Raw genomic sequence first — 16,816 nt, 5'->3', positions numbered from 1 at the left:
ATGAGCACTTGCATATTTGGAATGCTTGGAGAGTCGGCATACGAAGAATTGAGCGTAACTTTTGCACAAGATGTCCGTTTTGGGCCCATAGTGCTTTTTGGAAATGTAGCGACCATTTTGGATTGGACTCACCGCTTCGTCATGATGTATGAGGGATTTCGGCCATTTTTCGAAAGAATGAGAACATGCATATCTGGAACGCTTGGAGAGTTGGCGTACGAAGAAGTGAGCGTAACTTTTGCACACGGTGTCCGTTTAGGGCCCATAAGTACTTTTTGGAAATGTAGCGACCATTTTGGATTGAACTCACCACTTCGTCGTGACGTCCGAGGGATTTTGGCCATTTTTCGAAAGAATGAGCACTTGCATATTTAGAACGCTTCGAGAGTCGGCGTACGAAGAATTGAGCATAACTTTTGTACACGGTGTCCGTTTTGGGCCCATAAGTACTTTTTGAAAATGTAGCGACCGTTTTGGATTGAACTCATCGCTTCATCATGATGTATGATGGATTTTGGCCTTTTTTCAAAAGAATGAGAACATGCATATCTCGAACGCTTGGAGAGTCGGCGTACGAAGAAGTGAGCGTAACTTTTGCACACGGTGTCCGTTTTGGGCCCATAAGTACTTTTTGGAAATGTAGCGACCGTTTTGGATTGAACTCACCACTTTGTTGTAACATTTGAGGGATTTTGTCCATTTTTCGAAAGAATGAGCACTTGCATATTTGGAACGCTTCGAGAGACGACGTAAGAAGAATTGAGCATAACTTTTGTACACGGTGTTCGTTTTGGGCCCATAAATAGTTTTTGAAAATGTAGCGACAATTTTGGATTGGACTCACCACTTCATCGTGACGTATGAGGGATTTCGTCCATTTTTTGAAAGAATGAGCACTTGCATATTTGGAGCGCTTGGAGAGTCGGCGGATGAAGAATTGAGCGTAACTTTTGCACATGGCGTCCTTTTTGGGCCCATAAGTGCTTTTTGGAAATGTAGCGACCATTTTGGATTGGACTCACCGCTTTATCATGATGTATGAGGGATTTCGGCCATTTTTCGAAAGAATGAGAACATGCATATCTGAAACGCTTGGAGAGTCGGAGTACGAAGAAGTGAGCGTAACTTTTGCACACGGTTTTCGTTTTGGGCCCATAAGTACTTTTTGGAAATGTAGCGACCGTTTTGGATTGAACTCACCACTTCGTCGTGAATCCGAGGGATTTTGGCCATTTTTCAAAAGAATGAGCACTTGCATATTTGGAACGCTTGGAGAGTCGGCGGATGAAGAATTGAGCATAACTTTTGGAAATGGTGTCCGTTTTGGGCCCATAAGTACTTTTTGGAAATGTTGCGACCGTTTTGGATTGAACTCACCACTTCATTGTGACGTACGAGGGATTTCGGCCATTTTTTGAAGGAATGAGCACTTGCATATTAGGTACGCTTGGAGAGTCGGCGTAAGAGGAATTGAGCGTAACATTTGCACGCGTTATCCGTTTTGGGCCCATAAGTACTTTTTGGAAATGTAGCGACCGTTTTGGATTGAACTCACCCCTTCACCATGATGTATGAGGGATTTTGGCCTTTTTTTGAAAGAATGAGAACATGCATATCTGGAACGTTTGGAGAGTCGGCGTACGAAGAAGTGAGTGTAACTTTTGCACACGGTGTCCGTTTTGGGCCCATAAGTACTTTTTGAAAATGTAGCGACTATTTTGGATTGAACTCACCACTTCCTCGTGACATTCAAGGGATTTTGGCCATTTTTTGAAAGAATGAGTACTTGCATATTTGGAACGCTTGGAGAGTCGACGTACGAAGAATTGAGCGTAACTTTTGCACACGGCGTCCGTTTTGGGCGCATAAGTTCTTTTCAGAAATGTAGCGACCATTTTGAATTGAACTCACCACTTCGTCCTGACTTAAGAGGGATTTCGATCATTTTTCAAAAGAATGAGCACTTGCATATTTGGAGTGCATGGATTGCCGGCGTTCGAAGAATCGAGCGTAACTTTTGCACATGATGTCCGTTTTGGGCCCATAAGTACTTTTTGGAAATGTAGCGACCATTTTGGATTGAACACACCACTTCGTCTTGACGTAGGAGGAATTTTGGCCATTTTTTGAAAGAATGAGCACTTTTATATTTGGAACGCTTGGATTGTCAACGTTCGAAGAATTGAGCATAACTTTTGTAAACGGCGTCCGTTTTGGGCGCATAAGTACTTTTCAGAAATGTAGCGATCGTTTTGGATTGAAGTCTCGACTTCATCATGATGTACAAGGGATTTTGGCCATTTTTCAAAAGAATGAGCACTTGCATATTTGGAAATCTTGAAGAGTCGGCGTACGAAAAATTGAGCGTGACTTTTGCACACGGCGTCCGTTTTGGGACCATAAGTACTTTTTGGAAATGTAGCAACCATTTTGGATTGAACTCACAACTTCGTTGTGATGTATGAGGGATTTTGGCCATTTTTAGAAATAATGAGCACTTGCATATTTGGAACGCTTGGAGAGTCGGCGTAAGAAGAATTGAGCGTAACTTTTGCACACATTGTCCGTTTTGGGCCCATAAGTACATTTTGGAAACGTAGCGACCGTTTTGGATTGAACTCACCACTTCGTCGTGACTTAAGAGGGATTTCGGTCATTTTTCAAAAGAATGAGCACTTGCATATTTGGAGTGCATGGATTGTCGGCGTTCGAAGAATCGAGCGTAACTTTTGAAAACGGCGTCCGTTTTGGGCCCATAAGCACTTTTCAGAAATGTAGCGACCATTTTGGATTGAACTCACGACTTCATCGTGACGTACAAGGGATTTCAGCAATTTTTCGAATGAAGGAGCACTTTTGCACACGGTGTCCATTTTAGGCCCATAAGTACTTTTTGGAAATTTAGCGACCGTTTTGGATTGAACTCACTACTTCGTTGTGACGTACCAGGGATTTCGGCCATTTTTCAAAAGAACGAGCACTTTTAAATTCAGAACGCTCGGATTGTTGGCGTTCGAAGAATTGTGCGTAACTTTTGCAAACGGCGTCCGTTTTGGGCCCATAAGTACTTTTCAGAAATGTAGCAACCGTTTTGGATTGAATTCATGACTTCATTGTGGTGTAGGAGGGATTTTGTCCATTTTTCGAAAGAATGAGCACTTGCATATTTGGAAAGCTTGAAGAGTCGGCGTACGAAGAATTGAGCGTAACTTTTGCACACGGCGTCTGTTTTGGGCCCATAAGTACTTTTCAGAAATGTAGCGACCGTTTTGGATTGAACTCATGACTTCATCGTGACGTACGAGCGATTTCGGCCATTTTTCGAAAGAATGAGCACTTGTATATTTGGAACGCTTGGAAAGTCGGCGTACGAAGAATTGAGCGTAACTTTTGCACACGGTGTCCGTTTTGGGCCCATAAGTACTTTTTGGAAATGTAGCGATCGTTTTGGATTGAGCTCACAACTTTATCATAACGTACGAGGGATTTTGACCATTTTTTGAAAGAATGAGTACTTGCATATTTGGAACGCTTGGATAGTCGGCACACGAAGAATTGAGCGTAACTTTTGCACACGATGTCTGTTTTGGGCCCATAAGTACTTTTTCGAAATGTAGCATCCGTTTTGGATTGAGCACACCACTTCATCATGACGTAGGACGGATTTTGGCCATTTTTCGAAAGAATGAGCACTTTTATATTTGGAACGCTTGGAATGTCAGCGTTTGAAGAATTGAGCGTAACTTTCGTAAACGGCGTCCGTTTTGGGCGCATAAGTACTTTTCAGAAATGTAGCGACCGTTTCGGATTGAAGTCACGACTTCATAGTGACGTACGAGGGATTTTGGCCATTTTTCGAAAGAATGAGCACTTGCATATTTGGAAAGCTTGAAGAGCCGGCGTACGAAGAATTGAGCGTAACTTTTGCACACGGCGTCGGTTTTGGGCCCATAAGTACTTTTCAGAAATGTAGCGACCATTTTGGATTGAACTCATGACTTCATCGTGATGTACGAGGGATTTTGGCCATTTTTCGAAAGAATGAGCACTTGTATATTTGGAACGCTTGGAAAGTCGGCGTACGAAGAATTGAGCGTAACTTTTGCACACGGTGTCCGTTTTGGGCCCACAAGTACTTTTTGTAAATGTAACGACCATTTTGGATTGAACTCACAACTTTATCGTAACGTACGAGGGATTTTGGCCATTTTTTGAAAGAATGAGTACTTGCCTATTTGTAACGCTTGGATAGTCGGCGCGCGAAGAATTGGGCGTAACTTTTGCACACGATGTCCGTTTTGGGCCCATAAGTACTTTTTCGAAATGTAGCATCCGTTTTGGATTGAACACACCACTTCGTCATGACGTAGGAGGGATTTTGGACATTTTTCAAAAGAATGAGCACTTTTATATTTGGAACTCTTGGAATGTCAGCGTTCGAAGAATTGAGCGTAACTTTCATAAACGACGTCCGTTTTGGGCGCATAAGTACTTTTCAGAAATGTAGCGACCATTTTGGGTTGAAGTCATGACTTCATCGTGACGTACGAGGGATTTTGGCCATTTTTAGAAAGAATGAGCACTTGCATATTTGGAAAGCTTGAAGAGCCGACGTACGAAGAATTGAGCGTAACTTTTGCACACGGCATCTGTTTTGGGCCCATAAGTACTTTTCAGAAATGTAGCGATCGTTTTGGATTGAACTCATGACTTCATCGTGACGTACGAGGGATTTCGGCCATTTTTCGAAAGAATGAGCACTTGTATATTTGGAACGCTTGGAAAGTCGGCGTACGAAGAATTGAGCGTAACTTTTGCACACGGTGTCCGTTTTGGGCGCACAAGTACTTTTTGTAAATGTAGCGACCATTTTGGATTGAACTCACAACTTTATCGTAACGTACGAGGGATTTTGGCCATTTTTTGAAAGAATGAGTACTTGCATATTTGGAACGCTTGGATAATCGGCGCGCGGAGAATTGGGCGTAACTTTTGCACACGATGTCCGTTTTGGGCCCATAAGTACTTTTTCGAAATGTAGCATCCGTTTTGGATTGAACAAACCACTTCGTCATGACGTAGGAGGGATTTTGGCCATTTTTCAAAAGAATGAGCACTTTTATATTTGGAACGCTTGGAATGTCAGCGTTCGAAGAATTGAGCGTAACTTTCATAAACGGCGTCCGTTTTGGGAGCATAAGTACTTTTTAGAAATGTAGCGACCATTTTGGATTGAAGTCATGACTTCATCGTGACGTACGAGGGATTTTGGCCATTTTTCGAAAGAATGAGCACTTGCATATTTGGAAAGCTTGAAGAGCCGGCGTACGAAGAATTGAGTGTAACTTTTGCACACGGCATCTGTTTTGGGCCCATAAGTACTTTTCAGAAATGTAGCGACCGTTTTGGATTGAACTCATGACTTCATCGTGACGTACGAGGGATTTTGGCCATTTTTCGAAAGAATGAGCACTTGCATATTTGGAAAGCTTGAAGAGCCGACGTACGAAGAATTGAGCGTAACTTTTGCACACGATGTCCGTTTTGGGCCCATAAGTACTTTTTGGAAATGTAGCGACCGTTTTGGATTGAACTCACAACTTTATCGTAACGTACAAGGGATTTTGGCCATTTTTTGAAAGAATGAGCACTTGCATATTTGGAAAGCTTGAAGAGCCGACGTACGAAGAATTGAGCGTAACTTTTACACACGACGTACATTTTGGGCCCATAAGTACTTTTCGAAAATATAGCGACCGTTTTGGATTGAATTCATGACTTCATTGTGGTGTAGGAGGGATTTTGGCCATTTTTCGAAAGAATGAGCACTTGCATATTTGGAAAGGTTGAAGAGTCGGCGTACGAAGAATTGAGCGTAACTTTTGCACACGGCGTCGGGTTTTGGCCCATAAGTACTTTTCAGAAATGTAGCGACCGTTTTGGATTGGACTCATGACTTCATCGTGACGTACGAGGGATTTCGGTCATTTTTCGAAAGAATGAGCACTTGTATATTAGGAACGCTTGGAAAGTCGGCGTACGAAGAATTGAGAGTAACTTTTGTACACGGTGTTCGTTTTGGGCCCATAAGTACTTTTCGGAAATGTAGCGACCGTTTTGGATTGAACTCACAACTTTATCATAACGTACGAGGGATTTTGGCCATTTTTTGAAAGAATGAGTGCTTGCATATTTGGAACGCTTGGATAGTCGGCGCTCGAAGAATTGAGCATAACTTTTGCACACGATGTCCGTTTTGGGCCCATAAGTACTTTTTCGAAATGTAGCATCCGTTTTGGATTGAACACACCACTTTGTCATGACGTAGGAGGGATTTTGGCCATTTTTCGAAAGAATGAGCACTTTTATATTTGGAACGCTTGGAATGTCAGCGTTCGAAGAATTGACCGTAACTTTCATAAACGGCGTCCGTTTTGGGCGCAGTAGTACTTTTCAGAAATGTAGCGACCATTTTGGATTGAAGTCACGACTTCATCGTGACGTACGAGGGATTTTGGCCATTTTTCGAAAGAATGAGCACTTGCATATTTGGAAAGCTTGAAGAGCCGGCGTACGAAGAATTGAGCGTAACTTTTGCACACGAAGTCCGTTTTGGGCCCATAAGTACTTTTCGAAAATATAGCGACCGTTTTGGATTGAATTCATGACTTCATTGTGGTGTAGGAGGGATTTTGGCCATTTTTCGAAAGAATGAGCACTTGCATATTTGGAAAGCTTGAAGAGTCGGCGTACGAAGAATTGACCGTAACTTTTGCACACGGCGTCTGTTTTGGGCCCATAAGTACTTTTCAGAAATGTAGCGACCGTTTTGGATTGAACTCATGACTTCGTCGTGACGTACGAGGGATTCGGCCATTTTTCGAAAGAATGAGCACTTGTATATTTGGAACGCTTGGAAAGTCGGCGTACGAAGAATTGAGCGTAACTTTTGCACACGGTGTCCGTTTTGGGCCCATAAGTACTTTTTGGAAATGTAGCTACCATTTTGGATTGAACTCACCGCTTCGTCGTGACTTAAGAGAGATTTTGATCATTTTTCGAAATAATGAGCACTTGCATATTTGGAGTGCATGGATTGTCAGTGTTCGAAGAATCAAGCATAACTTTTGAAAACGACGTCCGTTTTGGGCCCATAAGTACTTTTCAGAAATGTAGCGACCGTTTTGGATTGAACTCACGACTTCATCGTGACATACAAGGGATTTTAGCAATACTTCGAACGAATGAGCACTTGTATATTTGGAATGCCTGGAGTGTCGGCGTACGAAGAATTGAACGTAACTTTTGTACACGGTGTCCGCTTTGGGCCCATAAGTACTTTTTGAAAATTTAGCGACCGTTTTGGATTGAACTCACTACTTCGTCGAGACGTACCAGGGATTTTAGCCATTTTTCAAAAGAAAGAGCACTTTTAAATTCGGAACGCTCGGATTGTCGGCGTTCGAAGAATTGAGCGTAACTTTTGAAAACGGCGTTTGTTTTGGGCCCATAAGTACTTTTCAGAAATGTAGCGACCGTTTTGGATTGAATTCATGACTTCATCGTGGCGTAGGAGGGATTTTGGCTATTTTTTGAAAGAATGAGCACTTGCATATTTGGAGCGCTTGGATTGTCGGCGTTCGAAGAATTGAGCGTAACTTTTGAAAACGGCGTTTGTTTTGGGCCCATAAGTACTTTTCAGAAATGTAACGACCATTTTGGATTGAACTCACGACTTCATCATGACGTACGAGGGATTTCGGCCATTTTTCAAAAGAATGAGCACTTGCATATCTGGAATGTTTGGAGAGCCGGCGTACGAAGAATTCAGCGTAACTTTTGCACACGGTGTCCGTTTTGGGCCCATAAGTACTTTTTGGAAATGTAGCGACCATTTTGGAATGAACTCACAACTTCATTGTGACATATGAGGGATTCTGGTCATTTTTTAAAAGAATGAGTACATGCATGTTTGGAACGCTTGAAGAGTCGGCGGAGGAAGAATTGAGCGTAACTTTTGCACACAGTGTCCGTTTTGGACCCAAAAGTGCTTTTTGGAAATGTAGTGACCATTTTGGATTGGACTCACCGCTTCATCGTGATGTATGATGGATTTTAGCCATTTTTCGAAAGAATGAGCACTTGCATATTTGGAACGCTTGGATAGTCAGCGTACGAAGAATTGAGCGTAACTTTTGCACACGATGTCCGTATTGGGCCCATAAGTACTTTTTGGAAATGTAGCGTCCGTTTTGGATTGAATACACCACTTCGTCTGACGTAGGAGGGATTTTGACCATTTTTCAAAAGAATGAGCACTTTTATATTTGGAACGCTTGGATTGTCAGCGTTCGAAGAATTGAGCGTAACTTTTGTAAACGGCGTCCGTTTTGGGCGCATAAGTACTTTTCAGAAATGTAGCGACCGTTTTCGATTGAAGTCACGATTTCATCGTGATGTACGAGGGATTTTGATCATTTTTTGAAAGAATGAGCACTTGCATATTTGGAAAGTTTGAAGAGTCGGCGTACGAAGAATTGAGCGTAACTTTTGCACACGGCGTCCGTTTTGGGCCCATAAGTACTTTTTGGAAATGTAGCGACCGTTTTGGATTGAACTTACCTCTTCATCGTGACGTATGAGGGATTTTGGCCATTTTTTGAAATAATGAGCACTTGTATATTTGGAACGCTTGGAGAGTCGGCGTAAGAAGAATTGAGCATAACTTTTGCGAGTGTTGTCCGTTTTGGGCCCATAAGTACTTTTTGGAAATGTAGCGACCGTTTTGGATTGAACTCACCACTTCGTCATGACTTAAGAGGGATTTCGGTCATTTTTTGAAAGAATGAGCACTTGCATATTTGGAATGCATGGATTGTCGGCGTTCGAAGAATCGAGCGTAACTTTTGAAAACGACATTCGTTTTGGGCCCATAAGTACTTTTTCAGAAATGTAGCGACTGTTTTGGATTGACCTCATGACTTCATCGTGACGTACAAGGGATTTCAGCAATTTTTCGAACGAATGAGCACTTGCATATTTTGAACGCCTGGAGTGTCGGCGTACGAAGAATTGAACGTAACTTCTGCCCACGGTGTCCGTTTTGGGCCCATAAGTACTTTTTGGAAATGTAGCGACCGTTTTGGATTGAACTCACCACTTCGTCGTGACATAAGAGGGATTTCGGTCATTTTTCGAAAGAATGTGCACTTGCATATTTGGAGTCCATGGGTTGTCGGCGTTCGAAGAATCGAGCGTAACTTTTGAAAATGGCATTCGTTTTGGGCCCATAAGTACTTTTCAGAAATGTAGCGACCGTTTTGGATTGAACTCATGACTTCATCGTGACGTACAACGGATTTTAGCTATTTTTCGAACGAATGCGGACTTGGATATTTGGAACGCCTGGAGTGTCGGCGTACGAAGAATTGAACGTAACTTTTGCACACAGTGTCCGTTTTGGGCCCATAAGTACTTTTTGGAAATTTAGCGACCGTTTTGGATTGAACTCACTACTTCGTCGTGACGTACCAGGGATTTCGGCCATTTTTCAAAAGAAGGAGCACTTTTAAATTCGGAATGCTCGGATTATTGACGTTTGAAGAATTGTGCGTAACTTTTGCAAACGACGTTCGTTTTGGGCCCATAAGTACTTTTCGGAAATGTAGCGACCGTTTTGGATTGAATTCATGACTTCATTGTGGTGTAGGAGGGATTTTGGCCATTTTTCGAAAGAATGAGCACTCGCATATTAGGAGCGCTTGGATTGTCGGCGTTCGAAGAATTGAGCGTAACTTTTGAAAACGGCTTCCGTTTTGGGCCCATAAGTACTTTTCAGAAATGTAGCGACCGTTTTTGATAGAACTCATGACTTTGTCGTGACGTACGAGGGATTTTGACCATTTTTCAAAAGAATGAGCACTTGCATATTTGGAACGCTTGGAGAGTCGGCGTACGAAGAATTGAGCTTAACTTTTGCACACGGTGTCCGTTTTGGGCCCATAAGTACTTTTTGGAAATGTAGCGACCGTTTTGGATTGAACTCACAACTTCATCGTGACGTACGAGGGATTTTGGTCATTTTTTAAAGGAATGAGTACTTGCATATTTGGAACACTTGGAGAGTCAGCGGACGAAGAATTGAGCATAACTTTTACACACAGTGTCCGTTTTGGGCCCATAAGTACCTTTTGGAAATGTAGCGATCATTTTGGATTGAACTCACAACTTCATCGTGACGTACGAGGGATTTTTGCCATTTTTTTAAAGAATGAGTACTTGCATATTTGGAACGCTTGGAGAGTCGGTGGACGAAGAATTGAGCTTGACTTTTGCAACGCTGTCTGTTTTGGGACCATAAGTACCTTTTGGAAATGTAGCGACCATTTTGGATTGAACTCACAAAATCATCGTGACGTATGAGGGATTTCGGCCATTTTTCGAATGAATAGGCACTTGCATATTTGGAACGCTTGGATTGTCGGCGTTCGAGGAATTGAGCGTAACTTTTGAAAACGACGTCCGTTTTTGGCCCATAAGTACATTTTCAGAAATGTAGAGACTGTTTTGGATTGAACTCACGACTTCATCGTGACGTATGAGGGATTTTGGCCATTTTTCGAAAGAATGAGCTCTTACATATTTGGAATGCTTGGAGAGTCGGCGGACGAAGAATTGAGCGTAACTTTTGCACACGGTGTCCGTTTTGGACACAAAAGTGCTTTTTGGAAATGGAGCGACCATTTTGGATTGGACTCACCGCTTCATCGTGATGTATGAGAGATTTTGGCCATTTTTCGAAAGAATGAGCGCTTACATATTTGGAACGCTTGGATAGTCGGCGTACGAAGAATTGAGCGTAACTTTTGCATATGATGTCCGTTTTGGGCCCATAAGTACTTTTTGGAAATGTAGCGTCCATTTTGGATTGAACACACCACTGCATCATGATGTAGGAGGGATTTTGGCCATTTTTTGAAAGAAGGAGCACTTTTATATTTGGAACACTTGGATTGTCAGCGTTCGAAGAATTGAGCGTAACTTTTGTAAACGACGTCCGTTTTGGGTGCATAATTACTTTTCAGAAATGTAGCGACCATTTTGGATTGAAGTCACGACTTCATCGTGACGTATGAGGGATTTTGGCCATTTTTCAAAAGAATGAGCACTTGCATATTTGGAAATCTTGAAGAGTCGGTGTACGAAGAATTGAGCGCAACTTTTGTACACGGCGTCCGTTTTGGGCCCATAAGTACTTTTTGGAAATGTAACGACCATTTTGGACTGAACTCACCACTTCGTCGTGACGTATGAGGGATTTTGGCCATTTTTTGAAATAATGAGCACTTGCATATTTGGAACGCTTGGAGAGTCGGTGTAAGAAGAATTGAGCATAACTTTTGCACGCGTTGTCCGTTTTGGGCCCATAAGTACTTTTTGAAAATGTAGCGACCGTTTTGGATTGAACTCACCACTTCGTCATGACGTAAGAGGGATTTCGGTCATTTTTCGAAAGAATGAGCACTTGCATATTTGGAGTGCACGGATTGTCGACGTTCGAAGAATCGAGCGTAACTTTTGAAAATGGCGTTCGTTTTGGGCCCATAAGTACTTTTCAGAAATGTAGCGATCGTTTTGGATTGAACTCACGACTTCATCGTGACGTACAAGGGATTTCGACAATTTTTTAAACGAATGAGCACTTGCATATTTGGAACGCCTGGAGTGTCGGCGTACGAAGAATTGAACGTAACTTTTGCACACGGTGTCCATTTTGAGCCCATGAGTACTTTTTGGAAATTTAGCGATCGTTTTGGATTGAACTCACTACTTCATCGTGACGTACCAGGGATTTCAGCCATTTTTCAAAAGAATGAGCACTTTTAAATTCTGAACGCTCGGATTGTCAGCGTTCGAAGAATTGTGCGTAACTTTCGCAAACGGTGTCCGTTTTGGGCCCATAAGTACTTTTCGGAAATGTAGCAATCGTTTTGGATTGAATTCATGACTTCATTGTGGTGTAGGAGGAATTTTGGCCATTTTTCGAGAGAATGAGCACTTACATATTTGGAGCGTTTGGATTGTCGGCGTTCGAAGAATTGAGCTTAACTTTTGAAAACGGCGTCTGTTTTGGGCCCATAAGTACTTTTCAGAAATGTAGCGACCGTTTTGGATTGAACTCACGACTTCATCGTGACGTACGAGGGATTTTGGCCATTTTTCGAAAGAATGAGCACTTGCATATTTGGAACGCTTGGAGAGTCGGCGTACGAAGAATTTAGCGTAACTTTTGCACACGGTGTCCGTTTTGGGCCCGTAAGTACTTTTTAGAAATGTAGCGACCGTTTTGGATTGAACTCACAAGTTCATCGTGACGTACGAGGGATTTTGGTCATTTTTTTAAAAAATGAGTACTTGCATATTTGGAACGCTTGGAGAGTCGACGGACGAAGAATTGAGCGTAACTTTTGCACATGGTGTCCATTTTGGGCCCGTAAGTACCTTTGGAAATGTTGCAACCATTTTGGATTGAACTCACAACTTCATCGTGACGTACCAGGGATTTTTGCCATTTTTTAAAAAAATTAGTACTTGCATATTTGGAACGCTTGGAGAGTTAGCGGACGAAGAATTGAGCTTGACTTTTGCACACGGTGTCCGTTTCGGGCCCATAAGTACCTTTTGGAAATGTAGCGACCATTTTGGATTGAACTCACAACATCATTGTGATGTATGAGGGATTTCGGCCATTTTTTGAATGAATGAGTACTTGCATATTTGGAACGCTTGGATTGTCGGCGTTCGAAGAATTGAGCGTAACTTTTGAAAACGGTGTCCGTTTTGGGCCCTTAAGTACATTTTCAGAAATGTAGCCACCCTTTTGGATTGAACTCACGACTTCATCGTGACGTACAAGGGATTTTGGCCATTTTTTGAAAAAATTAGTACTTGCATATTTGGAACGCTTGGAGAGTTAGCGGACGAAGAATTGAGCTTGACTTTTGCACACGGTGTCCGTTTCGGGCCCATAAGTGCCTTTTGGAAATGTAGCGACCATTTTGGATTGAACTCACAACATCATCGTGATGTATGACGGATTTCGGCCATTTTTTGAATGAATGAGTACTCGCATATTTGGAATGCTTGGATTGTCGGCGTTCGAAGAATTGAGCGTAACTTTTGAAAACGGTGTCCGTTTTGGGCGCTTAAGTACATTTTCAGAAATGTAGCCACCCTTTTGGATTGAACTCACGACTTCATCGTGACGTACGAGGGATTTTGGCCATTTTTTGAAAGAATAAGCACTTGCATACTTGGAACACTTGGAGAGTTGGCGAATGAAGAATTGAGCGTAACTTTTGCACACTGTGTCCATTTTGGACCCAAAAGTGCTTTTTGGAAATGTAGCGAACATTTTGGATTCGACTCACAGCTTCGTCATGATGTATGAGGGATTTTGGCCATTTTTCGAAAGAATGAGCGCTTGCATATTTGGAACGCTTGGATAGTCGGCGTACGAAGAATTGAGCGTAACTTTTGCACACGATGTCCGTTTTGGGCCCATAAGTACTTTTGGAAATGTAGCGTCCGTTTTGGATTGAACACACCACTTTATCATGACGTAGGAGGGATTTTGGCCATTTTTCGAAAGAATGAGCACTTTTATATTTGGAACGCTTGAATTGCCACCGTTCAAAGAATTGAGCATAACTTTTGTAAACGGCGTCCGTTTTGGGCGCATAAGTACTTTTCAGAAATGTAGCGACCGTTTTGGATTGAACTCAAGACTTCATCGTTATGTATAAGGGATTTCAGCAATTTTTGGAACGAATGAGCACTTGCATATTTGGAATGAGTGGAGTGTTGGCGTACGAAGAATTGAACGTTGCTTTTGCACACGGTGTCCGTTTTGGGCCCATAAGTACTTTTTGGAAATGTAGCGACCGTTTTGGATTGAACTCACCACTTCATCATGATGTACCAAGGATTTCAGCAATTTTTCAAAAGAATGAGCACTTTTAAATTCGCAACGCTCGGATTGTCGACGTTCGAAGAATTGTGCGTAACTTTTGCAAACGGTGTCCGTTTTGGGCCCATAAGTACGTTTCTGAAATGTAGCGACCGTTTTGGATTAAATTCATGACTTCATTGCGGTGTAGGAGAGATTTTGGCCATTTTTCAAAAGAATGAGCACTTGCATATTTGGAGCGCTTGGATTGTCGGCGTTTGAAGAATTGAGCGTAACTTTTGAAAACGACGTTTGATTTGGGCCCATAAGTACTTTTCAGAAATGTAGCGACCATTTTGAATTGAACTCATGACTTCATCGTGACGTACGAGGGATTTCGGCCATTTTTTAAAAGAATGAGTACTTGCATATTTGGAACGCTTGGAGAGTCGGCGTACTAAGAATTGAGCGTAACTTTTGTAAACGGCGTCCGTTTTGGGCCCATAAGTACATTTTGGAAATGTAGCGAACGTTTTGGATTGAACTCACAACTTCATCGTGACTGATGAGGGATTTTAGCTATTATTTGAAAGAATGAGAACTTGCGTATCTGGAACGCTTGGAGAGTCGGCGGAGGAAGAATTGAGAGTAACTTTTGCACACGGTGTCCGTTTTGGGCCCATCAGTACCTTTCAGAAATGTAGCGACCATTTTGCATTGAACTCACAACATCATTTTGGATTCGACTCACAGCTTCGACATGATGTATGAGGGATTTTGGCCATTTTTCGAAAGAATGAGCGCTTGCATATTTGGAACGCTTGGAAAGTCGGCGTACGAAGAATTGGGCGTAACTTTTGCACACGGTGTCCGTTTTGGACCCAAAAGTGCTTTTTCGAAAAGTAGTGACCATTTTTGGATTGGACTCACCACTTCGTCGTGATGTATGAGGGATTTTGAAAATTTTTCGAAAGAATGAGCACTTGCATATTTGGAACGCTTGGACAGTCGGCGTACGAAGAATTGAGTGTAACTTTTGCACACGATGTCCGTTTTGGGCCCATAAGTACTTTTTGGAAATGTAGCGTCCGTTTTGGATTGAACACACCACTTCATCATGACGTAGTAGGGATTTTGGCCATTTTTCGAAAGAAGGAGCACTTTTATATTTGGAACGCTTGGATTGTCAGCGTTCGAAGGATTGAGAGTAACTTTTGTAAACGGCGTCCGTTTTGGGCGCATAAGTACTTTTCAGAAATGTAGCCACCATTTTGGATTGAAGTCACGACTTCATCGTGATGTACGAGGGATTTTGGCCATTTTTCGAAAGAATGAGCACTTGCATATTTTGAAAGCTTGAAGAGTCGGCGTACGAAGAATTGAGCGCAACTTTTGCACACGGCATCCATTTTGGGCCCATAAGTACTTTTTGGAAATGTAGCGACCATTTTGGATTGAACTCACCACTTCGTCGTGACGTATGAGGGATTTTGGCCATTTTTTGAAATAACGAGCACTTGCATATTTGGAACGCTTGGAGAGTCGGCGTAAGAAGAATTGAGCATAACTTTTGCACGCATTGTCTGTTTTGGGCCAATAAGTACTTTTTGGAAATGTAGCGATCGTTTTGGATTGAACTCACCACTTCGTCGTGACATAAGAGGGATTTCGGTCATTTTTCAAAAGAATGAGCACCTGCATATTTGGAGTGCATGGATTGTCGGCGTTCGAAGAATCTAGCGTAACTTTTGAAAATGGCATTCGTTTTGGGCCCATAAGTACTTTTCAGAAATGTAGCGATCGTTTTGGATTGAACTCATGACTTCATCGTGACGTACAAGGGATTTTAGCTTTTTTTCGAACGAATGCGGACTTGCATATTTGGAACGCCTGGAGTGTCGGCGTACGAAGAATTGAACGTAACTTTTGCACACAGTGTCCGTTTTGGGCCCATAAGTACTTTTTGGAAATTTAGCGACCGTTTTGGATTGAACTCACTACTTCATCATGACGTACCAGGGATTTCAGCCATTTTTCAAAAGAAGGAGCACTTTTAAATTCGGAATGCTCGGATTATCGACGTTTGAAGAATTGTGCGTAACTTTTGCAAACGGCGTCCGTTTTGGGCCCATAAGTACTTTTCGGAAATGTAGCGACCGTTTTGGATTGAATTCATGACTTCATTGTGGTGTAGGAGGGATTTTGGCCATTTTTCGAAAGAATGAGCACTTGCATATTTGGAGCGCTTGGATTGTCGGCGTTCGAATAATTGAGCGTAACTTTTGAAAATGGCGTCTGTTTTGGGCCCATAAGTACTTTTCAGAAATGTAGCGACCGTTCTGGATTGAAGTCACGACTTCATCGTGACGTACGCGGGATTTCGGCCATTTTTCGAAAGAATGAGCACTTGCATATTTGGAACGCTTGGAGAGTTGGCTTACGAAGAATTGAGCATAACTTTTGCACACGGTGTCCGTTTTGGGCCCATAAGTACTTTTTGGAAATGTAGCGACCGTTTTGGATTGAACTCACAACTTCATCGTGATGTACGAGGGATTTTGGTCATTTTTTGAAAGAATGAGTACTTGCATATTTGGAACGCTTGGAGAGTCGACGGACGAAGAATTGAGCGTAACTTTTGCACATGGTGTCCGTTTTGGGCTCATAAGTACCTTTGGAAATGTAGCGACCGTTTTGGATTGAACTCACAACATCATCGTGACATATGAGAGATTTCGGCCATTTTTTGAATGAATGAGCACTTTCATATTTGGAACGCTTGGATTGTCGACGTTCGAAGAATTGAGCGTAACTTTTGAAAACGGCGTTCGTTTTGGGCCCATAAGTACATTTTCAGAAATGTAGCGA

The sequence above is a fragment of the Olea europaea genome, unplaced genomic scaffold (genome assembly GCF_002742605.1).
Source record: "Olea europaea var. sylvestris unplaced genomic scaffold, O_europaea_v1 scaffold761, whole genome shotgun sequence".
Classification (NCBI taxonomy): domain Eukaryota; kingdom Viridiplantae; phylum Streptophyta; class Magnoliopsida; order Lamiales; family Oleaceae; genus Olea; species Olea europaea.
This window is presented reverse-complemented; position numbering follows the sequence as displayed.